Source organism: Oryctolagus cuniculus, chromosome 4 (assembly GCF_964237555.1).
Source record: "Oryctolagus cuniculus chromosome 4, mOryCun1.1, whole genome shotgun sequence".
NCBI lineage: Eukaryota > Metazoa > Chordata > Mammalia > Lagomorpha > Leporidae > Oryctolagus > Oryctolagus cuniculus.
Genome location: NC_091435.1, coordinates 29,613,346 through 29,625,283, shown reverse-complemented (window position 1 = coordinate 29,625,283; position 11,938 = coordinate 29,613,346). Strand labels below are relative to the sequence as shown.

Genomic DNA, 11,938 nt, shown 5'->3' with positions numbered 1-11,938 from the left:
ACAATAGTTTCTCAATTATTCATACTCCAGAGAAATAGAAAAAATGAGGAAGTTATTTCTATGATATAAAAATAAAATAAAATTGTATTTCTTTATAAATGCTTATTTAGTGTAAAATACACTAAGATATGACATTTTCCTGCCACCTATTTTAACCAAATAGCAGTTGGATGAGATGAAAAAGTAATCAAAGAAAAAGAAACAAATACAACTAGAAGTTCAGCTTGGGGGAAAAAAAGCAGCATCCAAGAAATAATTCTCATCATTTTATATTTTAAAAATCTTCCCCTGAGGTCAATGCTGTGGCTTAGTGGGTTAAACCATCACCTGCAATGCCGGCATCCCATATGGACAGAGGTTTATGTTCCAGATACTCCAGTGTCCATCCAGCTCCCTGCTGTTGCATCTGGGAAGACAGTGGAGGACAGCCTAAGTGCTTGGGCCCCTGCACCTATGTGGCAGACCCTGTTGGAGCTCCAGGCTCCTGGCTTCAGCCTGGCCCAGCACCAGCCATTGTGGTCATTTGGGGAGTGGACCAACAGATGGAAGTTCTTTCTCTCTCTCTTTGTATCTCCCTCTCTCTCTGTAGCTCTGCCTTTTGAATAAAATAACTCTTTTTTTTAAACTTTTATTTAATGAATATAAATTTCCAAAGTACGGCTTATGGATTACAATGGCTTCCCCCCATAACGTCACTCCCACCCGTAACCCTCCCCTTTCCCATTCCCTCTCCCCTTCCATTCACATCAAGATTCATTTTCAATTCTCTTTATATACAGAAGATCAGTTTAGCATACATTAAGTAAAGATTTCAACAGTTTGCTCCCACACAGAAACATAAAGTGAAAAATAATAGATGATTTTTTAAATGATGATGAAATCAGATCAGACCTATTGTCATGTTTAATCCCAGTGAGAGTCAAGTTGGGAATTGATAATTTCTTCTTTTTTTTTTTTTTTAACAGAAGATCAGTTTACTGTGCACTTACTCCTCATGTAGGATCTCTGTCCTTAATGTGCTGTACATTGAGACTTAATGCTATAACAAGTACTCAAACAGTATATTTCACTTTGTGTTTCTATGGGGGTGCAAACTGTTGAAATCTTTACTTAATGCATACTAAACTGATCTTCTGTTATAATAACTCTTTTTAAAAAAATATTCTGTTTATTGTCCTTTCCTAATTCAGTGGTATTTTAGTGTTGGCTTGGATTCTGTGCCAAATGATTACTTTGCACATCTCCTTCCTCTCTCATAGGAAGTTACTCTTCAATAGGAAGAATGTGTAGGTAATGCAAGGTCTTCCTGTTCAATGCAGCAGATACCAAAAAAAAAAAAAAAAAAAAAAACTCAAAAAACACATTATTCTTTGCTCCTTCCTGAAGACCCACTAAAATAACAACAACAAAAAGATCTCTTACAGCCCCAACCCCACAAAAACAAGAAAAGCAGAGGTGATTACAGAAGATAACCACGTGTCCATCAAATACTGCAAGATGGGAAGCTGAGGACCCAGGGATAAAAAACTTCGGTTTCAGCTTTCTCTGCCCTAAGTGCCTGAGGAAGAAAAAGGCCAGCTAGAAGCAAGTTGACTCATGCCACACAAACCCGGAAAGTCTCTATCAATAGAAGAATCGGGGCTTCTGGAAAGCGCTGGGTTTGCAAGTGGGACTGAAACGGGAGAATCTGCTGACAAACTGAAAATGAGTAGTAGACTTTTCCAATCTGACCCACTACCCAGGCAGGCAGGTGCTGCGAGTTACAAAAGGCAATGGGTTTCCCACCGATAACACAGATATTTATTAAGTTTATTTTCAGAGCAGTAACTTTGCTGGCTGTCATGCTTCCAGACCATCATGTTAGACAAAACACAAGACCTCTGGGGACACTGACAGCTAGGAGTCTCAGAGGACAGTTAGCTCCTGCCTGAGCCCTCTATGATAAAACTTGAAATTTAATTTGATCCATGTGAACAGAGAACTTCCAATCAGCATGTCATGTCCCATTATTTTCTTTTATTTTTTAAAGATTTATTTATTTATTTGAAAGTCAGAGTTGCACAGTGAAAGAAGGAGAGGCAGAGAGAGTGAGGTCTTCCATCCACTGGTTCACTCCTAATTGGCCGCAATGGCTGGAGCTGTGCTGATCCAAAGCCAGGAGCTTCTTCCAGGTCTCCCACCTGGGTGCAAGGGCCCAAGCACTTGGGCCATCTTCCACTGCTTTCCCAGGCCATAGCAGACTGGATTGGAAGTGGAGCAGCCGGGACTCAAACCATTGTCCATATGGGATGCTGGCACTGCAGGCAGCAGCTTTACCCACTATGCCACAGCACTGGCCCCAGTGTCCCATTATTTTAAACAAGAATTGATGAAATAATTTTGCCATAACTTAGATAAAAATGTCAAGATCAGAATAGAGTTCCTATATTCCTTTCATTTGAATTTCCCAAACATTAAACATTTCTTTGAGTGCACATGATCACTAAGTCTCTCTCTCTCTCTCGCTCTCGCTCTCGCTCTCACTCTCTCTCTTTCTCTCCTCTCTCTCTTGTCTCTACATATGAGCCAGGGGAGGCTAATATCACCAGGTATATTATTATGAACATTTTAAAGAAAGCTTCAGAGATAACATATCATCATTGACCCTAAGGATTCTCCAAAACAAGATATCTTCCCATTCAAATTTTTCCAATTACCCCAGATTGTTCCTTTTTCCTTTCTAGTGTGGCATTGTACCAAAGAATATGTGCTGCCTTTAGTTTTTATTTTTTTAAAACCTTTTCAACCTAAAATGTATTTCTCAGTCTTTGAAGTCTACACAGTTTTTAAAAAGTACACGGGCACAGGGCAAATGTTTGGCATAGTGAGTAAGCTGCTGGTTGGGACGCCTGCATTCCATACCAGAGTTCAAATCTCAGCTCCACTCCAGATGGCATCTTCTTGCTAATATGTACCCTGGGATGCAGCAGGCAATGGTCTAAGTAGTTGGATCCCTGCAACCCAGGTGGAAAACCTGGTTTGAGTTTCCAGCTCCTGACTTGGACCTGATTCAGCTTTACCTATTGTGGATATTGGGGAGTGAACAGCAGATGGGAGCATTCTCTCTCTCTTTCCCTCCCTTGCCCTCCCTCCCCGCCAAGTAAGTTTTTTTTTTTTTTTTTTTTTTTACTTTAAGGAATTTAATTCCAAAATAGATTAATCCAGAATTCACAATATTACTTTCTGCTATTTCTTTTTTTAAAGGTTTATGAATTTATTTGAAAGGCAGAGTTAACAGAGAGAGAGAGACCAGGAGAGTCACAGAGAGATATCTTCCATCTGCTCATTCACTCCCCAAATGGAGGCAACAGCCAGAGCAGGGCTGATCCGAAGCTAGGAGCCAGGAGCTTCTTCTACCTGGGCCATCTTCTACTGCTTTTCCAGGTGCATTAGCAGGGAGCTGGATCGGAAGTGGGGCAGCCAGGACTTGAACCAGCGCCCACATGGGATGCCAGCACTGCAGGCAGTGGCTAAACGCCATTTTCTGCTATATCTACTCATACAGTAAAACAGGGAAATAAAGAATTTGCTATAACATATAACAGACTTTTCTAAGTATCTAATACAAGTTTCCTTATTTGTATGTGATCAATATGTAATAATTCCATCTTCAACTTAATAGCCCTAACAGCTTTAACGCATTTTCTTGCAACTACTACTTTATGCCTGTGAAGGATAATGATCATGTCTGAATTTGTAACAACCTCCTTTCTGAAACCCCATTAACTCCAGTGTCCTCTGAGAAAGAAATTTCTATATATTATTATTGACCTAATTCTATTTTTTAAAAAAGAAAATTGGATTCAGCAAATGGGAAAAAAGAAAATTACTTCTTTGTGGATTCATGACTGAGAAAAAAAAATGATGCACTCTTCTATAGAACAATAGAATTTAGAGAACAGTTCCCATGGGAAAGCAGCAAAAGGTCTAACAGGCAGCCCCCTTGTTCGGGGGCAGGGGGACGGAAATGTTATCATGGTGCCCGTCTTCTGCATTACTCAGTAATTCCAAGTGATTTTCAAATTAGGAGGCAGATTACTGTATTAAGTTCATCAAATTTCGATCTGTCTTGAACAGGGACATTATAGGAAGAAAGAACATCTCTTACAAACAAATCTGATGAAGCCTGGAGCTAGGTACTGCATTGCCCAAGTCATCAGCTACGTGTGCAGAGACTGAACTTCACATGACCATCTTCTAGGGGGTGTTCTGCCAATTTCTGGGACAAGCTATACCAAAACTTCTTTAATGTGAGATTCCAAACGACTCCTGAGATCTTCAGGGTGGCACATATGTTCAACTTCGGATGGGTGGACGCACCAAGATGGGTTCTTTCTTCTCCTCTTCTACTGTCTCAGCCACCATTGGCTTTTTCTCTTTTTTTGGAGTTGGAGACCAAAATTCTCTGCACATCATCCATGTAAAGCCTCTTCTGCTAACAGCAGACATAGACAGACCCGCCATCTTCCAGGAGAGCTGCAGGCCTCAAGTAAAAAATTTTAATATAAAAAATAAATGGTTACAATGGTGAAATTAATGTTAGAAAAAATGATAATAAAATAAAGAGTAGAGGCTTCACGTTCTGCAGGATGACCCTCACAAGGTTTCCTGGACCAACCGCAGAGCATGCATCACTGGCAGATACCACGGAAATCATGCTTGCCTTCTCTGTACGTCTCATCAGAGAGTATAACCTTAGCAAAGAAAAAACAAAAGCAAAAATAGCAAGTCTCTGAAATTTCAAAAAATATGAGAAAGAAAATGAAGCCAGTTTACCATTGTAAAGAACTGGGAAGGGTCTGGGAATTTTACCCTACTTGCAAGCTAACAAATCAGCCTGCCATGATTTCATGGGTGTTGGTTAGAGACACAGAATTCTCATTCAGAGGCAAAGAGTTTTATTACTCCCAGAACAGCAAATAGCATGAACCTCACGTTGCCCCGGTTCTTACTTTCAATGTCCCATGGAGGTGACAGGGCAGCTCAGGTGGGTACTACACATGGAGTGGGTTATATCACAGCTAAGGAACTCCGGCATTGGCCCACCTCAATCTGTTACAATGATTTAAGAGTAAGCTGCCATGACGTTTGCTTCCAAGGAAGGTATTACCTTTATCGGACTGGTCAGAAACACATCTGTTCTCTGCTCAGGAGAGCAACACCATCACTGTCTTCCACGGCTGTTTGCTGTATTCAACCTTGAAATGGCAGACAAGAGCAGAAACTGCCCTTGCTCCTGCTCAAAAATGTGCAGACATGCAAGAGTCCCATGGAGAATGGCTGCCCAACCAGTGTATAACCACCTCTAAACATAATTACACAGTAGGGTAAATTTGCATGTTGACTTAACCAAAACTTGGGACTTAAATACGTTGGGAAGGGGGAGAAATGGGAAGAGTATGTTGAGAAAGATAAAGGGTCATAAAAGATGGTAAATCTGATACTCTGTAGTAGGAAAATAACTAGATAAGATATAAAATAAAAAACAAGGAGAAATAACTAAAAGTATGAGTGTAGCACTGCCTCTTAGATAGTTTCCATGAGAGCCACACTGGAACAAGTAGCTCTTTCTAATCATAGTGATTTGACATTTTAAACACTGCCCCTGATTATCTTCATAAAAATTACAATCAGGTTTAAAAATAATGGGACAGTTTTGTGATAATCATTTGATTGGGCCGAGGAAATTTCATCCATTCCAAACGTCTCTAAGGGAATATAAGCACTGCAGTTTGGAAAGGCTTTTTATAGGCATAAAGGCAGCCTCTTAGCTGAAGGAACAGACAGATGCTTACTGGAGGTCTACCAGACAGCACTGTCAACCCGGGAGGAGATGTTTGGATTTCCACTCCAGTATTCACTGGGCTCGATGACTGTGTGCCCTTCTCTAAGGACTTCAGAAAAGAGAAAATGACCTCATTGCTGGTGAGGTGTCTGCAATAATCTCTCCCAGCTTCGCTGTGTTCACAAAAAAGGAAGCTGGACTCTGTGCAGCATCCAGGCTGTTAACTCTCAGGAGCCCGCTCACCTGTGCCAGATGCTGGGGATGAGTGCAGAGGTGGCCACCAGGATGGAGGAAGAAAGAAGGCTAATGTATTTCAGTTTCATAAAGAGACAAGCACTGTGTTATCTCATTTAACCCTTTATTCCACATACAAGGGGACTGCAAAAAGTTCATAGAAAATCAAGTTGAAAGATACATATATTTTGGTGCAAAAAAGAAACATTGAAATCCATACGTGGGTTTTTCACAATACACATATTCTATGAACTTTTTGCAGGCCCCATGTATAGGTTCATTAATGAAATCTTTTTTATTTATGGAAATGTATAAAATAGAAAGTGAAAGCTCCCCCGGGGCCAGCATTGTGATGCAGAAGGTTAACCTTCCACTTGGGATACCCACATTTCATACCAGAGTGCTGGTTCAAGTCCTGTGGCCCAGGTGCTAAGACCTCTGTCACTCCTGTGGGAAACACAGAGTTCTAGGCTCCTGGCTTCAGCCTAGCCCAACCCTGGCTATTGCTAGCATTTGAGGAGTGAACCATTGGATAAAAGACATATCTCTCCCTCTCTTTCTCTGTTTCTCAGTCTCTCTTTAAAAAAAAAAAAAAGATTTATTTATTTATTTGAAAAAGTTAAACAGAGTCAGAAGAAAAGGGAGAGGTCTTCCATCTGCTGATTCACTCCTCAAATGGTCACAACGCCTGAAGGTGGGCCAATCAGAAGCCAAGAGCCAGGAGCTCTTCTGGGTGTCCCATGTGGGTGCAAGGACCCAAGGACTTGGGCCATGCCCTACTGCTTTCCCAGGCCATAGCGGAGAGCTGGATCGGAAGTGGAGCAGCCAGGACTCAAATCAGTGCCCATATAGGATGCTGGCACTGCAGGCAGGAGCTTTAACCTGCTGTGCCACAGAGCCGGCCCCTGAAATTTTTATTTCTTTGAAATACAAGTCCAAGGGTTATTTAGGTGGAAGAGAAAGCAGCTATAGACTTCCCAAAAGTCCTATGTGTTAGCTACAGTAGTATAATGATTGCCATGACTCCAGAACTGCAGCCTTTTGCCTCCCACCAACTCAGGACAGTTTTGTGTTTTTAGTTTTAACTTGCAAGTGAAGATACCTGTGTCCTGCATCCGCAAACCTAGGTCTCATCATTGGCTATAGCTGTTTCTTGACTTCAGTTTCCTGCTAATATCGATCCTGGGAGGCAGTGTTGATGGCTCAAGAAAACTGGGCTCTTGTCACCCATGTGGGAAACCTGGACCGACTTCCTGACTCCCAGTGTCAGCCTAGTCCAGCCCTGGCCATTGCAAACACTTCAGGAGTGAATCATCAATAGAAACTCTCTCACTACTTGCCCCTCTCTCTGTCTCTCAAATAAAAAAAAAAAAGAAAGAAAATCCTACAGTGAGAAACGTATATATAATGCACAAAACTAAAAAGATCAAGAAGCAGCATCTATGTATGCTATTTAGAGACCAAAAGGTAAATACAAAATTCAACCACTGAAATGAGAGGCAGTGAAGAAGAAAGGACTAATTTTTCATAATTGTGCCACACTTTAGGCTTTAAACATTTATATATTTGCACAAATAAAAAGGGAAGGCAAAAAATGGGAAAAAATATGGGAGAGAGGAAGGAAGGGAAGGAAGGAGGGAGAGAACAATGTGTCTATTTTTCAACTGTTCTAATCGTATATGTTAATAGAATACTACATCCAAATGACGTTTGACCGGTTTTTCCAAGGTACGTTTTATTTTATCTTGGTGGATTGCAGGGCAAGGTGCAGGTAGCATCGATAAAGGAAAAGAATGCTCTTCAACGTCTATGGGCACAGAGAAATGAGGGCAAATGGAGACGGTGCTGTAGCAGAGCCATAGAAATACCTGTGCAGAAGTGAATTCTTCAGCAGTGTTTGTTTTCAAAGCCAGGAACTGTGGGCCTTTGATGTTCAAATCAAGTTTTTCATAACCAGCAGACATTACTGAGCAATCTGGAAAAGGAGATTGTGAAAACAAAGCAAAAAAAAAAAAAAATCCACTCACTCCCTTTCTTTGCCGTGTTCTTGGGTTGCTGCTACTTCACCCCAACAACCGCCTTTGAAGAAGGCACCCGTTGCCTGATTGTAATGTGATTTTCAGAAATCTCAAACATCATGTTCTAATTAGACCTAAAATAACAGTGTTGCAGCTGACACCTCATCATTCACGTACCACCTTCCAGCAGTCAGGAAGAATCCTTTTAAAAAACATTTCTGTCATGAGACATTTGTGCCAAGCTCAGTGTGGAGGCTCTTATCAGAGGCTGCTTGCTTCTTACTAGATGTACCTCCCTGGGGCTCCAGAGTCCTCTGTTATAGTCACATATTTTCTTACCTATTCTGAGTGCCACTTACTTATTAAGCTATGAAAAATTGATAGGTACAAAGAACTCAACTGGCACAAATTCCTAACAAGGATGTCCATAGCATTTTTTTTTAAATAGAACTCCATTATCAAACATTTACTAATTCAAACCAAATAGTTGAACTTGCAAACAGAGTCAATCCTACTTAAGGTCAACAACTGCTGTGGACAGTGAGGAGGCTCCGTGGAGGACAGCCTTTGCTTTTATAAGCACAGTGGAGCCAACATGGTAGGGCAGGAAAAAAGACCCAGACCTGAGTGTCTAGTGTACAGTGGTTGAGATCACTAACCACTTTGAACCTCGGTCTTTTTACTTGTAGAAGGAGGAAGGCAAGGTCTTCTTTACATATGCTTTGCCGTAGTAAGTACGTTATTCAACAGAGGCACTAAACAAATACTAGTGCTCCCTTCCCTCTTAGTTATTGGGGCCTGGGGAGGGAGAGTGCAGGAGTCAGGCCTACTTTCTCTTTTACACTACTCAGGTTCCACGCTGTCTCCTCTTATTTGGAATACAAGGGGAAAGTGAAGAAGTCAGTCTGTGAAGGAACACCTCCAGAGCTTGCATTCAGGTCACATTAAAGGATCTGGAAAATCAGATCGACCTCCTGGGTTCTGCTCTTTCACTCTGGAGTCTGGACTTTGTTAACTTCTTGGCACAGATGGTTTTTTCTGGTTACACTGTCAAATCAAGGGCTAGCCAGGGCCTTCAGGACTGCCCTCTCTGGGAAAGGTATCTTAACAGAGATAGCATATCTATCTATCTCTTAACAGAGATAGATAAACTCATGTGTGGTCTTGTTCAGGAAAGTTAAGAGAAAAGGCAATAAAGAGAGCCCAAACCCCCTGCAAGAGACTTGTGGAGAGAGAGCAGAGGACTGTAAACAGGAATTCTTCACCTTTCTCATTGGAGATGATTCCATAATATGATCTTACATGTGTGTAGACCAGAGAACACAAAGAACATGGGATCTGGGACAGTCTTAAAGGTCCTTAAAATTAATAACCCCAATCTGCAAATTCAGAAGCTATCTACAGAGGTCAAGAGCCATTTCCAACACAGTACAGTGAATTAGCAGTGGATCTCATCTCCATCCATGCCCTTTGCTCTTTGGCCTATGTATCCAAGCGTGCCTGAAAACTATACAAGGATATTTTGAAAAGTTTATGGAAAAGTGGAATTAAGAGGTGAGTTTATTTTGGTGCAAAAATTTTTTGAAATCAACTTCAAGAGCATACTTTTCCCAGTACACATTTTCCATTAACTTTTTGAAATGCCTTCGTATTTTTGTGTGCTATAGAGACCTCTCACTGTACACTTCTGCTCTTTAGGAATTACCTACAAGGCTTTACACTTATTTTAAGGAAGTCTCCAAAAAGTCATGCTTTCTATTTACGTGAGAAAAGGAGAAGCTGGGTGTTTGGGGAACCCAAACAGAAAATAAGGAAATTGTCTGACACCTTGTTGCTAAGCCTGGAAATAAAAATGAGACTGTGGCTTCCTTCCTTTGTGTTGTTCCTAGGTTCTGCTCTGAATGCAGAAATGTCAAAGAGGCTTTGATAAAAGGGAAAGCGTTGCTATGCAACCTACACTTGAAATGATTTCTCCCTACCTTGAATCCTGAGGATCTGTAATTCTACCTTCTAAGAAACAAACATGTCAGGCCAGAAAGAAGGATCTGATATAACAGCAGACATGTGACTCCATTGTCAATCTAGTTTTCCAGTTTGTCATGGCTCCTTAGGCACTGTTTGAGGAAATCTAACAAATGGAACTGATTTACCATAAAATGTGCCCGTTTTCCATTAAATCCTTCTTGTTGCTTCACTGAGGTACTGAAGTTAACCATGGCTGACCCTACAGGGCTATCTCTAGGTCTGGTTAGTCCAGAAAATGAACCGTGCATAAGAGAGAAGGCCTCGAAGGAAGAGGCATTATTCGCATCAGTTGTTTTGCACATTGCTTAAACTAGAGATGTTAGCCATTCCTTGAAGAGAGCAGCATTTGTCAGACCCTGGGGGGCAATAACGGGGAATAGAATTTATCCTGTCAAATGCTTAACAAAAACATGTCAGTTGAGACAGGCAGAGGGCAGGAAATAAGAAATCTGTTTTCAGGGCTTTAGTGGAATGGGTGATGGCTTTAGAGCTCTTACTTTCTCAGTTAAAATCCCAGAGCTGCCTTTTGAAGTTCACCTTCAAAAACCATTTTCTTCCTATAGAAAGGTCATGATATGACTACACTTCAAGGAGTTAATTTAGGCATTACATAAAACATATGTAAGGTGCTCAGCCCAGAGGTAGCAGCAACACACACACAATGAATACCAGTGATCTTTATGATAATGATGATTCTCCTCAAAGCTCTGCCATTTACCAGCTGTCTGTCCTTGGAGGCACATTTTCTTTAACTGGAATATGAAAATAAGATTCACGTTGTGGAGTTGTTTAGAGGACTACCAATGGTATGTGGAATGTGGCCACAGTATCTAGTCAAGCCCAGGCAGACCCTTGATAATTTCTTGTTCTTTTTTCACTACCCTATTATTTACATAACAATCTGTTTAAACTTAAGAGAAGCTGTGTGTTATATAACGATTGGCTTCTCTTGGTATATATAATAAACTTTACCCTATTCCATCTGGCAAATGTTCACTCAAGTCTCTGTTCAAGTTCCCTGAAATCTAACCAGTGTCTTCTGCTATGAGCAGTGCTTATCAGCACCACAGTGAAAAGACACAAGAAAATCCTCCAGCAAAGGCAAAATGTACTGTCACCAGTTTAGTCAAGGCAAACAAACATACAACCAGAATCAGAGTAACTGAAAAATATTTTATTCTCTTTGATCTCAACCTCTTAAGTGTCATATTGTCATATGCCAGATTATCACACAAAGAAGTATGAGCCTTATTCAAGTATCTTCCTGAGGAACAGTAAGCTCTCTAGCCTTCCCATATAGGATATCAGATTCTTAATTCAGTTATCAGTTGGGTTTTTGTGGTGCCAGAACATCATTTTTAAGATTTATTTTATTTATTTGATAGGCAGAGTTATGGGGAAAGGGAGTAGAGAACAGAGAGGTCTTCCATTCACTGGTTCACTTCCCAAATGGTCACAAAGGCCAGGGCTGGGCCAGGCTGAATCCAGGAACCTGGAATTCCATCTGTGTCTCCACGTGGGTGGCAAGGGACCAAGTCATGGACCATCTTTCGCTGCTATTAGAGTGTCTGGCTCAATTCCTGTTCCACTGCCAACTCTAGCTTCCTGCTAATGACATCCTGGGAGGTAGTGGGTGACAGCTCAAGTACTTGGAGCCCTGCCACCCAGGTAACAGACCTGGATTGAGTTTGCAGCTCCTGACTTCAGCCTGGTCCAGCCCCAGCTATGTTGAGCATTTGAGGAATGAACCAAATGAACTCTCTCTCTTTCAAGTAAATGTGTTTTTTAATGAAAGATATTTTTTACAATGTAGTATAAAGGAACCTTTTATTTAAAG

General features: G+C 41.1%; 1 pseudogene; it reads right to left on the bottom strand.

Annotated features, from left to right (window-relative positions):
* Positions 1–1,359: 1,359 nt before the first annotated feature.
* LOC127482973 (large ribosomal subunit protein mL50 pseudogene) lies at positions 1,360–10,167 on the bottom strand (annotated as a pseudogene).
* Between the last annotated feature and the right edge of the window lie 1,771 nt (positions 10,168–11,938).